At 46.4% G+C, this 13,728-nt stretch overlaps 1 protein-coding gene across 4 annotated transcripts in view; it reads left to right on the top strand.

Annotated features, from left to right (window-relative positions):
* Positions 1–202: 202 nt before the first annotated feature.
* DAG1 (dystroglycan 1) overlaps positions 203–13,728 on the top strand; it is a 70,481-nt gene continuing 56,955 nt past the window's right edge. The window contains exons 1-2 of one of the 4 annotated variants that reach the window (XM_086698213.1): positions 203–511; positions 7,740–7,798. The gene's annotated coding sequence lies outside the window, so the exon portion shown is untranslated. Of the gene's footprint in view, positions 512–572; positions 653–7,739; positions 7,799–13,728 lie in introns of those variants that run through there. The other 3 variants (XM_086698214.1, XM_086698215.1, XM_086698216.1) reach the window with 3 other exon arrangements.

Raw genomic sequence — 13,728 nt, 5'->3', positions numbered from 1 at the left:
CCACCACCAGCCCAGAGGGCTGGGGGCAATCCGGACGGGCCGGGGCGTGTCCCGGGGACGGACGCTACTGGCCGGGGGCAGGGCTTCCAGGATAGGGCGTGTCCTCTTGGACAGGGGCGTGGCGGGCCAATGAGCGGAGCGGCGCGGATGAAGGCGGGGCCTGTGCGCGGGTGCGGCGCGCTGCGGGGCGGCGGACGCAGGCAGAAGCGGGCGTCGCGTGGACTGCCGGTCGGCGCCGCGCGGAGCTGGCCGCGGGATTGGCTGCGGCACTCGCGTGTCAGGCGGTTGCTAGGTTCCGGCCGCGCGCCCCGCCCTCGCGCTCGGCGCCCTCTCACCGCCCGGTACGTGCTCGCGCGGAGGCTGCGGTGCGGCGCTCGCGCTCCTCGGGCTCGGCTACGGCAGCGGCGGCGACGGCAGCTTGGCGCCGAGTCCCCGGGGAGCGGCGGCGGCGGCGCGGCGTCTTGCGGCCGGGAGGAGCAAGCACCTGCCGCGGCCCGCCCGCCGGCGCTCGGTGAGTGCGCTGCCGGTCCACTGCTGCCGAGCTTAGCAGCCCAGGCCCCTATCCCCGTGGCCGGCCGAGCCTTCCGAGGAACACCTGCTGCTGCTCGCGGTTTGGCCCGGGATAGGGACACGGTCGCGGACGTCCTTGCGGGTGAGGCAGCGGCGCGGCACGGAGAGAGCCGGCCCCCTCTTCTCGGTCCCTCGGGCGAAGGCTCAGGGCGTTCCGCGGCCGGGCCCGGGCTGCTTGCCGCGGGGATGGGCCAGGCCTCAGCCCGGCCCGCGCTCCGGGGAACGCGGGGCCTGCGCGTTGGCTGCAGGCGTGTGCGGCCTTCGGGCCGCCCCCTGGCCCTCCAAAGAGGGTCGCGCGGCTCAGTTGGGTGGAAGCCTGAGGATGGGGCATTGACCCCCCCGCAGGAGGCGGGGAAGGGCGCTGCAGCAGCTGGTACCTGAGCAGCTCAGAGCTTTGGGGTCCCCCCTCCTGCCCGCGCCTCCACACACACTCTTGAGCTTCTTTGGGAGCCGCTTGTCTTTTCACCTTTTTACTTGGTGTTTGGAAAACCAGATTCACCCGCGGGTGTATTTGTAAAGTGTCTCCAGAGAAAATGCTGTCTCTGCTTAGAATCCTGCTATAAATTCCAAGTTAATTTCGTACAAACTCAAGTGCTGATTAAAAATGGATATTTTGTTCTCTATGACATGTGAAGCTTTTAGATTTGTAAACCGACTTCTGGATTAGTTTTAATGATGATCGTGAAGTTTGCCTTGGTGAAAGCTAGAGCCTGGGACAGCAAGCACGTTTATAGCCTAGAGTTCTAACTTAAGAGCCAGGCCTGCCATTTCCCTAAATAAGCAAGGAGAAACGATTCCTGGCATGGAACCCAGATTCAGTGCAGGGAGGGTGGTGTTTATAGGACAGAAGTCCAGATAAAGAGTTAGATGTGCTACCAGGTGTTTTGGAGTTTGTGTAGATGGAATATTGTAACTTTATCAGGTTGTTCTATGCTTAGTGCTCAGAGATAACGATACTTTTGGAATGTCCCTGTTTTAAAAAGGATTCAACCTTGGAGGCATAAAAGTCTCTAGTTGGAGTGTGGAGTTGAATTGGACTTTGTTTGCTGTGGAGCCAAGGCATAAGAGTTCATGGCCTGTATGTTTAAAGGAGGCAGAGGAGCCATTTCTTGGAGAAATCAGATTTGAGGAGAGTATGATGCATAGTGTGAACCTATTCAAAGCCTGTGGGATACTGTATGAAAGGAAGAGTAAGCAGTACTATATAAGCAACAAACACCTGGTTGGAACATGAAAGAAAGCTCTTGCAGATATGAGCTGCGGTTGAAAGAGGAAGAAAGCAAGTCTTCCCTGTTTTGAAAAGTTGATTTGACAAAATGCATTCATTCATTTAACTAATATTTGGCTTCACTACTTGCCTGGTTTTGTGGTAGGTTCAGGGGACCCATGTAAAAGCAGCTGGCTCTGCCCTGAAGGAACTCCGTTTCAGGGACAGTGAGGATTAGGGAACCAATGATTGATAGTATCTGCCCACTAAGTGTGCTCACATGGTGCTTTGAGAGCCTGAGGAGAGAGGGAATTCCTAAACCGAGCATTGCAGGGCCAGCAGGAATTAGCTGGGGGACAGCAAGGTCTGGACACAGGGAACCACATGTACATGTGCTCCTAAAATAGCACCTGTGAGTTCTCCAGCTTGGCAAGTGGGAGCTATAGGCCTTTCTTGTGCTCAGGAGTTCAGACTTTATACTCCGGGTGCAGAAGCCTGAGAAGGCTTTTAAATTAGTGGAGTGGCATGGTTCAGACCCATGTTTAGAAAGATCTTGGCTGGTGACTACATAGGTGGTGCAGGGAGGGGAGGGGTTCAGGAACTCTGGTCGTGAGGTCAGCCAGTAGAGGAGAGATGAGGAGGGAGGAGGAGCCAGCTGAGAGGCTGAAAAGGTTGAGCAGAGGGAATGCCAAGCTGGGGTTGGTGGGGGTTGGGGTGGGGGAGCAGGTAGGAGAAGGAACCTGCATTCAGGAATGTGTGGGTCAGAAAACTAAGCATGACCGAAGATTTAACTATGTCTTCTGCAAGTTTGCTGGTGTCTATTAAACATTGAGAATGATGGGGTATGGTGGACCCTGGGGCCACTTTGACGGAGATTGGGAAAGAAGAGGCATGGCATTTGATTTTTTTAAAAACCTTCTCTCTCCCTTGAACTTAGGGCATTGCATTTCCTGTTCTTATTGTATTGATTTTAGAGTAGAGGTGTGTTCATTCTTGTTGATGCAGAGGAGAGTATGTTCAGTCCTTTACTTCACAATTGTTTAGCCTTTCTTGCTTTCTAGGTTAGCGATATGATGGAACTATATCAGCCATAGTCAAAGGTTCTGGTTCTGTTCTGTGTGCACCATTGCTAATGGTTATAAGAATCCTTTATATTGACTGTCGAAACAGAGTCACAGATGAAGGAATGTTCCCAAGGTCATACAGCTGTCATGTGGTAGAGTCACAGGTGGCTATGCACACCTGCATTTGTGTTGTATCAAACTGATAATGGTAGCCTTGATTGGGTGCTTCTCTGGCGAAGACCAAGCCCAGGTGTCTGGTGGTAGGCACAATGCCAGGGTGATATGGGAGAGTTGGTCAGGGACTCCACACAGAATTCCAGGAACATACTGTGAGGGACCATTCTTAGAAATCAGGGTTTGTCTGAGCCTTCCTGGGCCTGTGCTGGTTGCTCTGGGCACCATGCTGAAGTAAGCCAAGGATCTTGGGTCTTAGGCTGGCAAGGGCAGACTTTAGGGGAAGACTTCATTTGAGCTGGACCTTCAAGAAAGGTTAGTGGTTTGATTGGTGAAGGAGTTGATGGCAGGAAGATCACAACTCTGGAAGGAAAAGAGGTGGAACAGAGGCAAGGCGTGGGAGAGAGAAGACTGGCCACCTTTTCTGTATGTTCTGGAAGGTTGGGTTGGAACCAGAATACTACATGGAGGAATTTAGAGTTATGTAGGAACAGGGATCCTTGAAGGTCTTGGAGCACAGCTGTGGTGGTTTTATGAAATGAGCCCCGGGATGCCTGGCTGGCTCAGTTAGTGGAACATGCGACTTTTGATCTTGGGGTTGTGAGTTCGATGGGCATAAGTTTACTTTAAAAAAATTTATTTTATCAGGGCGCCTGGGTGGCTCAGTCAGTTGGGCATCCGACTTTGGCTCAGGTCATGATCTCACAGTTTGTGGATTTGAGCCCCACGTCGGGCTCTGTGCTGACAGCTCAGAGTCTGGAGCCTGCTTTGGATTGTGACTCTCTCTCTCTCTGCCCTCCCCCCCCCCCCCCCCCCGTGTCTCTCTAAAATAAACATTAAAGAAACTTATTTTATTTTTCAATAATTCTTTTTTTTTTTAATTAAAAATTTTTTTTAACATTTTATTTTATTTTTTTGAGAGACAGAGCACAAGCAGGGGAGGGGCAAAGAGAGGGAGACACAGAATCCAAAGCAGGCTCTGGGCTCTGAGCTGTCAGCACAGAGCCCGATGTAGGGCTCGAGCTCATGAACGTGAGACCATGACCTGAGCTGAAGTCAGATGCCTAACTGACTGAGCCACTCAGGCGCTCCCCCCCCCCCCCAAAAATTTAGTTTTTAAATATTAAAGAAGAGAAAGTTAGCTTCCAGTATGAGTTTGGAGACTGGACTGGAGGCAAGTTGGTTACTGCTGTGTTCCAGTAGGGAGATAGGGGACCTGAACAAGAATAGTGGTCAGCAGGGGAATGAAGGGGGAGAAAGAAGGTTCAAGATGAGTCAGTTCAGCAGACATTAGGGACCTGAATGGTGCTGGTACCATCAGGGATTTACCATTGAGTAGAAGGGGCAGAAGGTGGCAATGGAAAGATGGAGGAGTAAGGCAGCATCAGCTAAGTACTGGTGAGGACTTGCGAGAATCGGAATAAAGAGGGGCCCTTAGACTGCCAAAAGGGGAGAAGGATTGAGTCTGTGGCAGGCAGGCAAGATGAGGGGCTGTTCTTGGGTGAGCTAAAAAAGGTGGAGGAGGTAAAGACCAGGCTGTGCCTAAGGACCAAGGAGTAGATAGGCTGGAGCCAAATGAAGTATCCCTTGGGGAAAAGTGGGGCAAAAGACTGACCTGAAGGCTGAGGTGGGTCAGTAGGGTATCTCTGGAAGTTCTGAGTGGGATAGTGCTTGTGTTCCAGTTTTGACACAGGTTGCAGGGGGTGCAATTGCTGGAGGTAGAAAGGGTGGTCAAAAGAAATGGCGAGGAAGGGATGTACTTAGGGAGGAGAAACCATGATTTGTTGACCCACTTGGTGGGTAGGGGACTAGTGTGTTTTAAAATGTCTACAGTTTGGGAGACTCAGAATCATAGCAGGGATGATGTGGCTTTTGGCTGGATTCATTGAAAAATTGTCATTGACTTGCAGACTTGACCTGCGCAGGGCAAACTAAAGGTAGCCCGTGATAGTGTGAAGTTGATCCCCCTTTACCTTGCTTGCCTTTTTGAGTTGAGTTTATTTTGGTCATAGCCTTCTTGATAAGAGGTGTACAACTAGCCTAGTGGAATGGCAAGTGGTGATAGACCCATTTAGTGGATGGGTAAGAATAAGAGTGAGGCCTTGTGAGGTTTTTCCTAGCCTGTATAGGAAGTCAGTGATGAGAAGTTTGGTTCAATATGCAGGTCCTCTGGGTGTGTTGTTTAGATTGGAGCCACTACAGAGTGTGACTGCTTGGAGGCTAGAGGCTTCCAGAGTATTCAGAGAAGTAAGAAATGCTGGTTTCATTGCGGGGGCCCAAATGGGGACTATAGAGTATTGAATGAACTCCAAGGGAACTCGAGTGAGAATAAATTCAGGTAGTGTGTTGTTCTTCAGTGTGTCCTGTGTATTGGTTAAGGATTTCTCTGTCCTTTTCTGGAGTTTTCTCTCTCCTCCCCATTAAAGAGTGTATCTGTGCCTTTGCCAGTGTTTCTGTGCTGTTGCTTCTTAAGCCTCCATCTTTTTCTGCTTTTTCTGTGTTGACATTCTAGGCCTGGAGTAAGGTGATAGTGGTTTTGAATACACAAGTGATTAATCTAGTTATTTCCCAGTGAGTCTTTTTGTGTCTATGCCTCTGGATAATAATTTAAAACAGTCTTCCTACGAGTCACATAACCTGCTTTGCCTTTTGACCGTTCTATTTCACTCTGATCATTAGTCAGTAATACTGCTCAGATAGCAATTTCTATAAATAGGATTTTAGAGTAGTTTACAAAATTACACCAGCCAGAGGGCTTAATTTAGCTTTAATGAATAGGGTTTCCTATTTTCCTATTTTCCTATTTCTTGTGTTTGATAGCTAAGCATTTTCTTAACTTTGCTCTGGGTCTAGGCTGGAAAGATGGATGGGATGCAGTGGTACAATATCATAAACTGAAGATGTCTAAGTTGATGAAGCTGTTCTGTGTTCTCTGTTGGAGTAAATTAAATCTGAAAGAAACTTTAGCAGTATGCTGATTTAATTTATACTTATATTTTATTGTAATTAAAAATTTTGGGGGCACCTGGGGTGGCTCAGTCGGTTAAGTGGAGTTTGGCTCAGGTCATGATCTTGCGGTTCTTGAGTTTGAGCCCTGCTTCGGGCTCTGTGCAGACATCTCAGAGCCTGGAGCCTGCTTCGGATTCTTTATCTTCCCTCTGCTCTTCCCCCACTCGCCCTCTGTCTCTCTCTCAAAAATAAATAAGCATTAAAAAAAAAAAAAAGGGACGATTGGGTGGCTCAGTTGGGTGGACATCTGACTTCGGCTCGGGTCATGATCTCACAGTTTGTGAGTCTGAGCCCCACATCAGGTTCTGTGCTGATAGCCTGGAGCCTGCTTCGGATTCTGTGTCTCCCTCTCTCTGCTCCTCCCCCACTTGCTCTCTGTCTCTCTCTGACTCTCAAAAATCAATAAGTTTATTTATTTAAGCAGTCTCTGCACCTAACATGGGCCTCGAAATTAGTACCCTGAGATCAAGAGCTGCATGCTCTACGGACTGAGCCAGCCAGGTGCCTGGGTTTATACTTTGGCTTTATTTTTTCTAAAGTTTATTTATTTTAGAGAGAGAAAGTGCACATGTGCACATGTGAGTGAGTGGGGGAGAGGCAGAGAGTGAGGGGGAGAAAGAGAATCCCAAGCAGGCTACCCACTGTCAGCGTGGAGCCCAGTGTGGGGCTTGAACTCACAAATTGTGAGATCATGACCTGAGCTGAAGTCAGGAGTTGAATGCTTAGCTGACTGAATCATTCAGGTGCCTCTATTTCTGTTTTATTTATTTTTTTTAATTTTAATTTAAATTTTTAAATTTTTTTTTAATGTTTATTATTTTGAGAGAGAGAGAGAGAGAGAGAGAGAGAGACACACAGTGTGAGCGGGGGAGGGGTAGAGAGAGAGGGAGGCACAGAATCTGAAGCAGGCTTCAGGCTCCGGGCTGTCAGCACAGAGCCCGACATGGGGCATGAACCCATGAACCACGAGATCACGACCTGAGCCGAAGTTGGACACTTAACCATCTGAGCCACCCAGGTGCCCCTCTACTTCTGTTTTAAAAGCAGGCTCATAGGGGTGCCTGGGTGGCTCAGCTGGTTAAACATCTGACTTGGGTTCAGGTCATGATCTCACAGTTGGTGAGTTCAAGCCCTGTGTTGGGCTCTGTGCTGACAGCTCAGGGCCTAGAGCCTGCCTCAGATTCTGTGTGTGTGTGTCTCTTTCTGCTCCTCCTCGCTCGTGCTCTCTCTCAAAAATAAATTAACATTAAAAAATAAAATCAGGCTCATAGTGGGAACAATCAACTGAATATAAAAAAATCACTTTTATGGCTGACTTTGTCCTACACATCATGGGGTACATTTAATAGCCCTGAGGTTAAAATACCACTGTCTAAATTTTAGATATTGGAATTGTTTATTATAATTATTTTAATTAAGTGATCTCCATGCACAACACGGGACTCAAACTCATGACCTTCAGATCAAGAGTTGCATGCTCTACTGATTGAGCTAGCCAGGTGCCCCTATTGGAATTATTTCTGTCTTTGAAATTGTTTACAGTTTTTGGTACTGGTTTAATTCTACAGAAAACATTTAGTTTGTCACTCTTTGACAAAGAAAGGTGACTGATTGGTGGGGTGGGCAGGAGACTGAGTGGCATTCCCCACTTCTTTTGGTGTAATTCTTTTTTGGTTGTGGGCATTCACCAATATTGGATCCTTCTTTTCCTGCAGGGCCTCTGCTCTTCAGGAAGATAAAAGACTTTTAAAGCTGCCTAGCACTAGAAGGCAAGGTAAGGTACTTGAAAAGAGATTGCTGCAAAAGAAAGATGATTGGGACTTGCATTCTTGGCAAAATGATTATGGGATTTTAAGACACTATAGTGGGGAAAAAGCTGTATCAAGTAATAAATATATTTAAAATAAGAAATTTTGAAAATTAAAAGAAAGGAAAAATCCTTTGTCCCCCAAGTTTAGTCTTTCTTTTTTTTTTTTTTAAGTTTTATTTAATCTTTGCACCACACGTGGAGCTTGAACCCACAACCCCAAGATCAAGAGTCTCATGCTCTTCCAACTGAGCCAGCCAGATACCTGTAGTCAGTCTTTATTTTATTTTTAAAAATTTATTATTTTTAAATTAATCACACCCAATCTGGGGCTTGAACTCAGAACCTCAGGATCAAGAGTTGCTTGCTCCACTGACTGAGCCAGCCAGGCACCCACTAGTCTCTCTTTAAATAGGAAATGCCAACCCATGGTACAAACTCAGAAAGTTCAAAAGGATTATGCAAGGGAAAGCTTCTACCCATCCCTTTAGTCCCCAGTTCTCCCTAGGAGCAGCCATTATTCCCTGAGACCTGGGTGTCTTCCAGAGACCTTGGGCAGCACTTTTACGGAGTTTAGGTTAGAGCATAGACTCCATTTTTATCCTGCTTTTTTCTTAGCATTATAGCATGAGCTGTGTTTTATTTATTTATTTTTTTTTAAATTTTTTTTTTCAACGTTTATTTATTTTTGGGACAGAGAGAGACAGAGCATGAACGGGGGAGGGGCAGAGAGAGAGGGAGACACAGAATCGGAAACAGGGTCCAGGCTCCGAGCCATCAGCCCAGAGCCTGACGCGGGGCTCGAACTCACGGACCGTGAGATCGTGACCTGGCTGAAGTCGGACGCTTAACCGACTGCGCCACCCAGGCGCCCCGCATGAGCTGTGTTTTAGATATACAACATTTGTAATGGCTAACCTGTTCGTAGTTCTTAGATAGTTGTTTCTTATTTTGATTATAATATGTAATGTTGCTATTAACATTTTTGGGCATTAAGCTTTTTTGGAATCTTTTTTTTTTTTTTTAAGAATTTCATTATTTAAAAAAAAAATAATCTCTACACTCAGTGTGGAGCTCGAATTCAACCCAAGAGCTGCATGCCCCACTGACTTTAGCTAGTCACGCACCCCTAGAATCTTTTTTATCACCATATTAAATATAAAGCTTTTGAAAAAAGTGAGACATGACTTACAGTTTTGTAGGAGCACATCTGTATTGTAGGAGCACATCTGTAATGTCAAGTGAGGCTGGTTTGTATTCGTTTTTATTTTTAAGCATGGTGTATGTTTTCCCTGGTCCCTTTTCTGTGACTTGTATGGATATGTGATTTTTATAGCCATGCAGAGGCCCAGGCTCAATGTTCTCTGCCATTGGGCGTAGGTGTAGCCACAGATTCAGTCTTCCTGAGGCGGTCCCAGCTCTCAGATACCCTAAGTATAGGGGAGGGTGCCATCAAGGGGAGCTCAAGGACAAGTGAGACACTTGGAAGGATGTATCATATTCAGGGAAACAATGACCAGTGCCCAGCTTGGCACTTGCTCTTCATTTCTATGGATGTTGAGTTTTTGTATGTGGAGTATGGGGATCTACAAACAAGAAGCATCTCTTACAGAGTTCTTTCTTTTTTCTTTAATTTATTATTATTAATAACATTTTTAATGTTTATTTTTGAGAGGGAGAGAGAGAGAGAGAGAGAGACAGGACAAGTGGGGGAAGGGCAGAGAGAGAGAGAGACACGCAGAGTCTGAAGCAGGCTCCAGGCTCAGAACTGTCAGCACAGAGCCCAACATAGGGCTTGAACCCACAAACCGTGAGATCATGATCTGAGCCAGAGTCGAGTGTTTAACCAATTGAGCCACCCAGGCACCCCGTATTATTATTATTTTTTAAGTAAGCCCTACACCTAACGTGGGGCTTGAACTCATGACCTGAGATCAAGGGTCACTTGCTCTACTGATTGAGACAGTCGGGTGCCCCCAGAGTTCTTTCTAATAGTTGGTATCTAGGAGCACCTGGGTGGTTCAGTTGATTAAGCACCCAACTCTTGGTATTAGCTCAGGTCATGATCTCATGGTTGTGGGATCAAGCCCCACATTGGGGCTTGGATTTCTTGAATTCCTGCTTGGAATTCTCTCTCTCTCTCTCTCTCTCTCAAAATAAATAAGTAAACATTAAAAAAGTAATAATAGTTCGTATCTACTGAAATAGGTTAGTGGACTTGGAGATGTTTGTTTTTGCAAATGATATGGTCGTTTCTATTTTACCTCTCTCTGTGCTGGGAGCATTTCCCTCCAAGCATCCTAGGGATTGATAAGGGATTACTTAAGATTCCCAAGGCTGTCTATAGCAGAAGTGAACTAGTTCTGCCTTGGTTGTCATACATGCCTCTCTTAATTAGCTCAGTTCTCTAGGACTGGGTTGATACTTTAGCCAATTTTTGCCAAGAAAAATTATACAGTGAATAATGGAATTCCAAATAGCATTTCCTTTTTATTTGGCTATTAATCAGAACCTGGGACACCATCCATTTTCTGGGCCCTTATTTTACTATGGAATGCTTCCATAAAACACGCATCTCTCATCACTATAAATGTCACGTGTATACTCCTGTTTGGGCTGGTAGGTTATCTTTGCATCATAACTGCCCTGACCTCAGGGAGCCTTGCTTACTGGATTTTTTAATAGTGGAGACCAGCCTGATGAGTGGTCCTTGAGCAGGGGTGGGTTCTGCATCTTGTGGAAAATTAGGAAATGTAGAGAACTTTGCTCTACCTGTTATGTTAAGCATGCCTGAATAAGTGTCTTATATTTTTAGACTGAGCAGTGTTGGGAAGATTGAATTGCCTGAGTAGAGAAATTTGGTGGGAGGAGACTAGAAGAGAAGCTCTTTATTAAAGATCTAAAAATAGAATTCATTAAAGTCTCAAATAGATAACAGTAGGATTCCTGTCTTACTCTCTCCTCTGGATTTGTGCTACCAGCTGTTGCTTCTGCTTACCTGGAAAAGATCACAATATTTTGTCAGAAGGGTCAACAGTATAGACTTAAAATACTGTGTTTGCCAGTCTGAAGATGTGCTTTTTCCAGTTTTAAAGTACTTTAAAAAGCGACTGGATTCTTTGGCGCTGGGAAGAAATTCTTAGCAGGAAAAGTTGATTCTTTTCCTTGGAATGCCCGCCCTGAGCTGACAGGGCCTGTGGGGTCCCCTCTCCCTTCAAAGCCTTGAGTTTTTTTCCTTCTGGTTAGGCATTGATGACGAGAGAGGGGACTCTTGTGTAAGGCATCTAATTTGCCCATCTAATGCTACCTTAATCAGATGGGACCTCAGGTCTCCCTTCTGATTTTTTAAAGAGGGGTTTCTTTTTGAATCAAAAAGGTGGAAAGGAAAATGGCTGCTCATGTGCCCATGGTGCCCCGGGCTGCCTTTGTCCTTTTCCTCTGTGTGAGGGGGTGAAGGAATATCCTTGTCTCCCCTCTTCTCTCCTGCCATGAGCTTCCAGGGAGAATGGGGCTCATTGTGGGCTGTGCCTGCAGGCACAGTGTCAGGTCTGCTGTGGCTTCTGTCTGGTCTGCTGTGGTTTCTGGGTGCTGAGGGCCCAGCAAGTAGTCATTTCCTCACATGCTGCCCTGCTGTTCAGGACTGTTCTGAGGCATGGTGCATGTGTTTTGTTTGCTCCTAGGTCTGTCCTCTGATTTTGTCACGTCTTGATAAACATTCTTGTGGACCCTTTTGCAGGCCTGAGCTCACTCTTGCAACAGATTTGAGGCCATATTTGGAGAGGCAGCCCTGCTGCTCCCAAGGGTGGCTTAGTGCCTGGTCACAAGAGGCTGGGCACTCTCTCCAGGCCTTTCTTATGTTTGGAATCCTCTGGGAAGCATAGGATTAATCCATTTGTGAATGAAATAGGCTTTAAATTTTTAAAAATTTATTTTGGCCTTCAATTGTATCTCAATAAGGCTGGAAAAAATTTGTTTTAGCTTTAATCAACTATAGAACTTATTCAAGATGTGAAATGCTACAGTATGATTCTCCAGGTAGGGGAAGCCAGAGGGACTCAGCTTTTTAAAAAACAGGTTTGTTTTGGACGTGGATACTCTCTCCTGATACCAAAGTGCCTTACCCATCAGGCGGTTCTTTTTTATTTTTTTAATGTTTATTTTTTGAAAGAGAGAGACAGAGCATGAGTGGAGGAGGAGCAGAGAGAGAGGGAGACACAGAGCTTGAAGCAGGCTCCAGGTTCTGAGCTGTCAGCATAGAGCCCAGTGCAGGGCTTGAACTCACAAACCGCGGGATCATGACCTGAGCCGAAGTCGGATGCTTAACTGACTGAGCCGCCCAGGTGCCCCCATCAGGCGGTTCTTTTGACCCTAGACCAGTGTGTCCTTGGGGAAAAAAAAGTATGAGGTACTTCTGTTTTTTGTGAGTGGACAGATAGAGGCTGCTTCTTTTTCAGGGGTGTTAGTTTCAGATGGGGAGCCAGATGTATGGTCAGCTGTTGTGCATTAGCAGGTTCTGTAAGGATCAGGTGAGTGAGCTGGTGATGGTAGGAGGATGGAAAAGCCCTGGTCAGGCCCTCCTGGAGTTGGCAGAGGGCTTTTCTACATGAAGTCTATATGATTGCATGGATGGCTGCTAATTTTGTTCCTTTAAAACCCAGATAGGGAGATTATTCGGAATGGTACTGGAAAGATCATTTGAGTAAAAAAATTCCATTCTTTCCATGATGCTTCAGTATGTCTGATTTCTTCGTCTTCTGTGGAAGTGTCCTCTGAAAGGAGCAGCTGGCACTGGCACTACCCTGGGTGTTTGCCTTCCTCCTACCTTTTGTTTTTTTTCTTTTATTAGAGGGGGACAAAATCTAGTCTATTTTATCCTTCTGACTGGGCAGAATGATAGGTTTCTTTTCTCTGTTTTAGGATTGGGGGTGGCGTTTTGTTTTTATCAAATAAAAGAATAAAACATACTTACCATGCTGAGATCACACTGTCAATACCAGCACTTGTTATAAGATGGTATTGAGTTCTAATGGAGAACTCTTCTTTCAGATAGTGCCTGCTCATACATAGTGTTTTGGGTCATGAGTTCCCAAGAGGTGAGGTCTACCCACTGAAGGTTCTTGCACTTTGGCAAGACCAGCAAGAGTTTGGCACAACCAGCAAGAGTTTGGCACAAGTGTGATGAGGTTGGACAAAGAAAACTGAGTATTCTCAGCAGTAGAAACAGGGGCCTGAGGAAGGAACCTATCAGATGTACTGAGTCCCCTGGGACCCTTGCATCCTAATATGGCTTAAGTAAGGCCCTTGACCTCTCTGCTTCAGTAAAACTGGGACAGAGTAGGGCGCCTGGGTGGCGCAGTCGGTTAAGCGTCCGACTTCAGCCAGGTCACGATCTCGCGGTCCGTGAGTTCGAGCCCCGCGTCGGGCTCTGGGCTGATGGCTCAGAGCCTGGAGCCTGTTTCCGATTCTGTGTCTCCCTCTCTCTCTGCCCCTCCCCCGTTCATGCTCTGTCTCTCTCTGTCCCAAAAATAAATAAAAAACGTTAAAAAAAAAAAACAAACTGGGACAGAGTATCCTTCCCATAGGCTGCTGAGAAGGAAATAAAGGTTGACTAGTAATGTTCCCTGTACTGTTCTGTAATGGCTACTTGTTAATATTACATTTATCCTTTTCCTTTCCGGTGTAAATTAGGACTCTGATATTTAACAAAGGCTGGTTATGTTTCTTAGGTTGAGTTACGGGTTCAGGGGTGTTTTTTTATTATGTTTCACAATTACAAATGTAATAGGTGATTTTAGATGTAGCTAGCATTTGATAGAATCAAACAAACCTAGATACAAGCCCACTGGTACCTTCCAGGAAGCAGCTCTACCTTGACTGCTCACTCATCTGTGGGGTTT

Source organism: Puma concolor, chromosome A2 (assembly GCF_028749965.1).
Source record: "Puma concolor isolate L17-30 chromosome A2, mPumCon1.1.hap2, whole genome shotgun sequence".
NCBI classification, from domain to species: domain Eukaryota; kingdom Metazoa; phylum Chordata; class Mammalia; order Carnivora; family Felidae; genus Puma; species Puma concolor.
The sequence above is the reverse complement of the archived record's forward strand: the minus strand, read 5'-3'. Positions and strand labels throughout refer to the sequence as shown.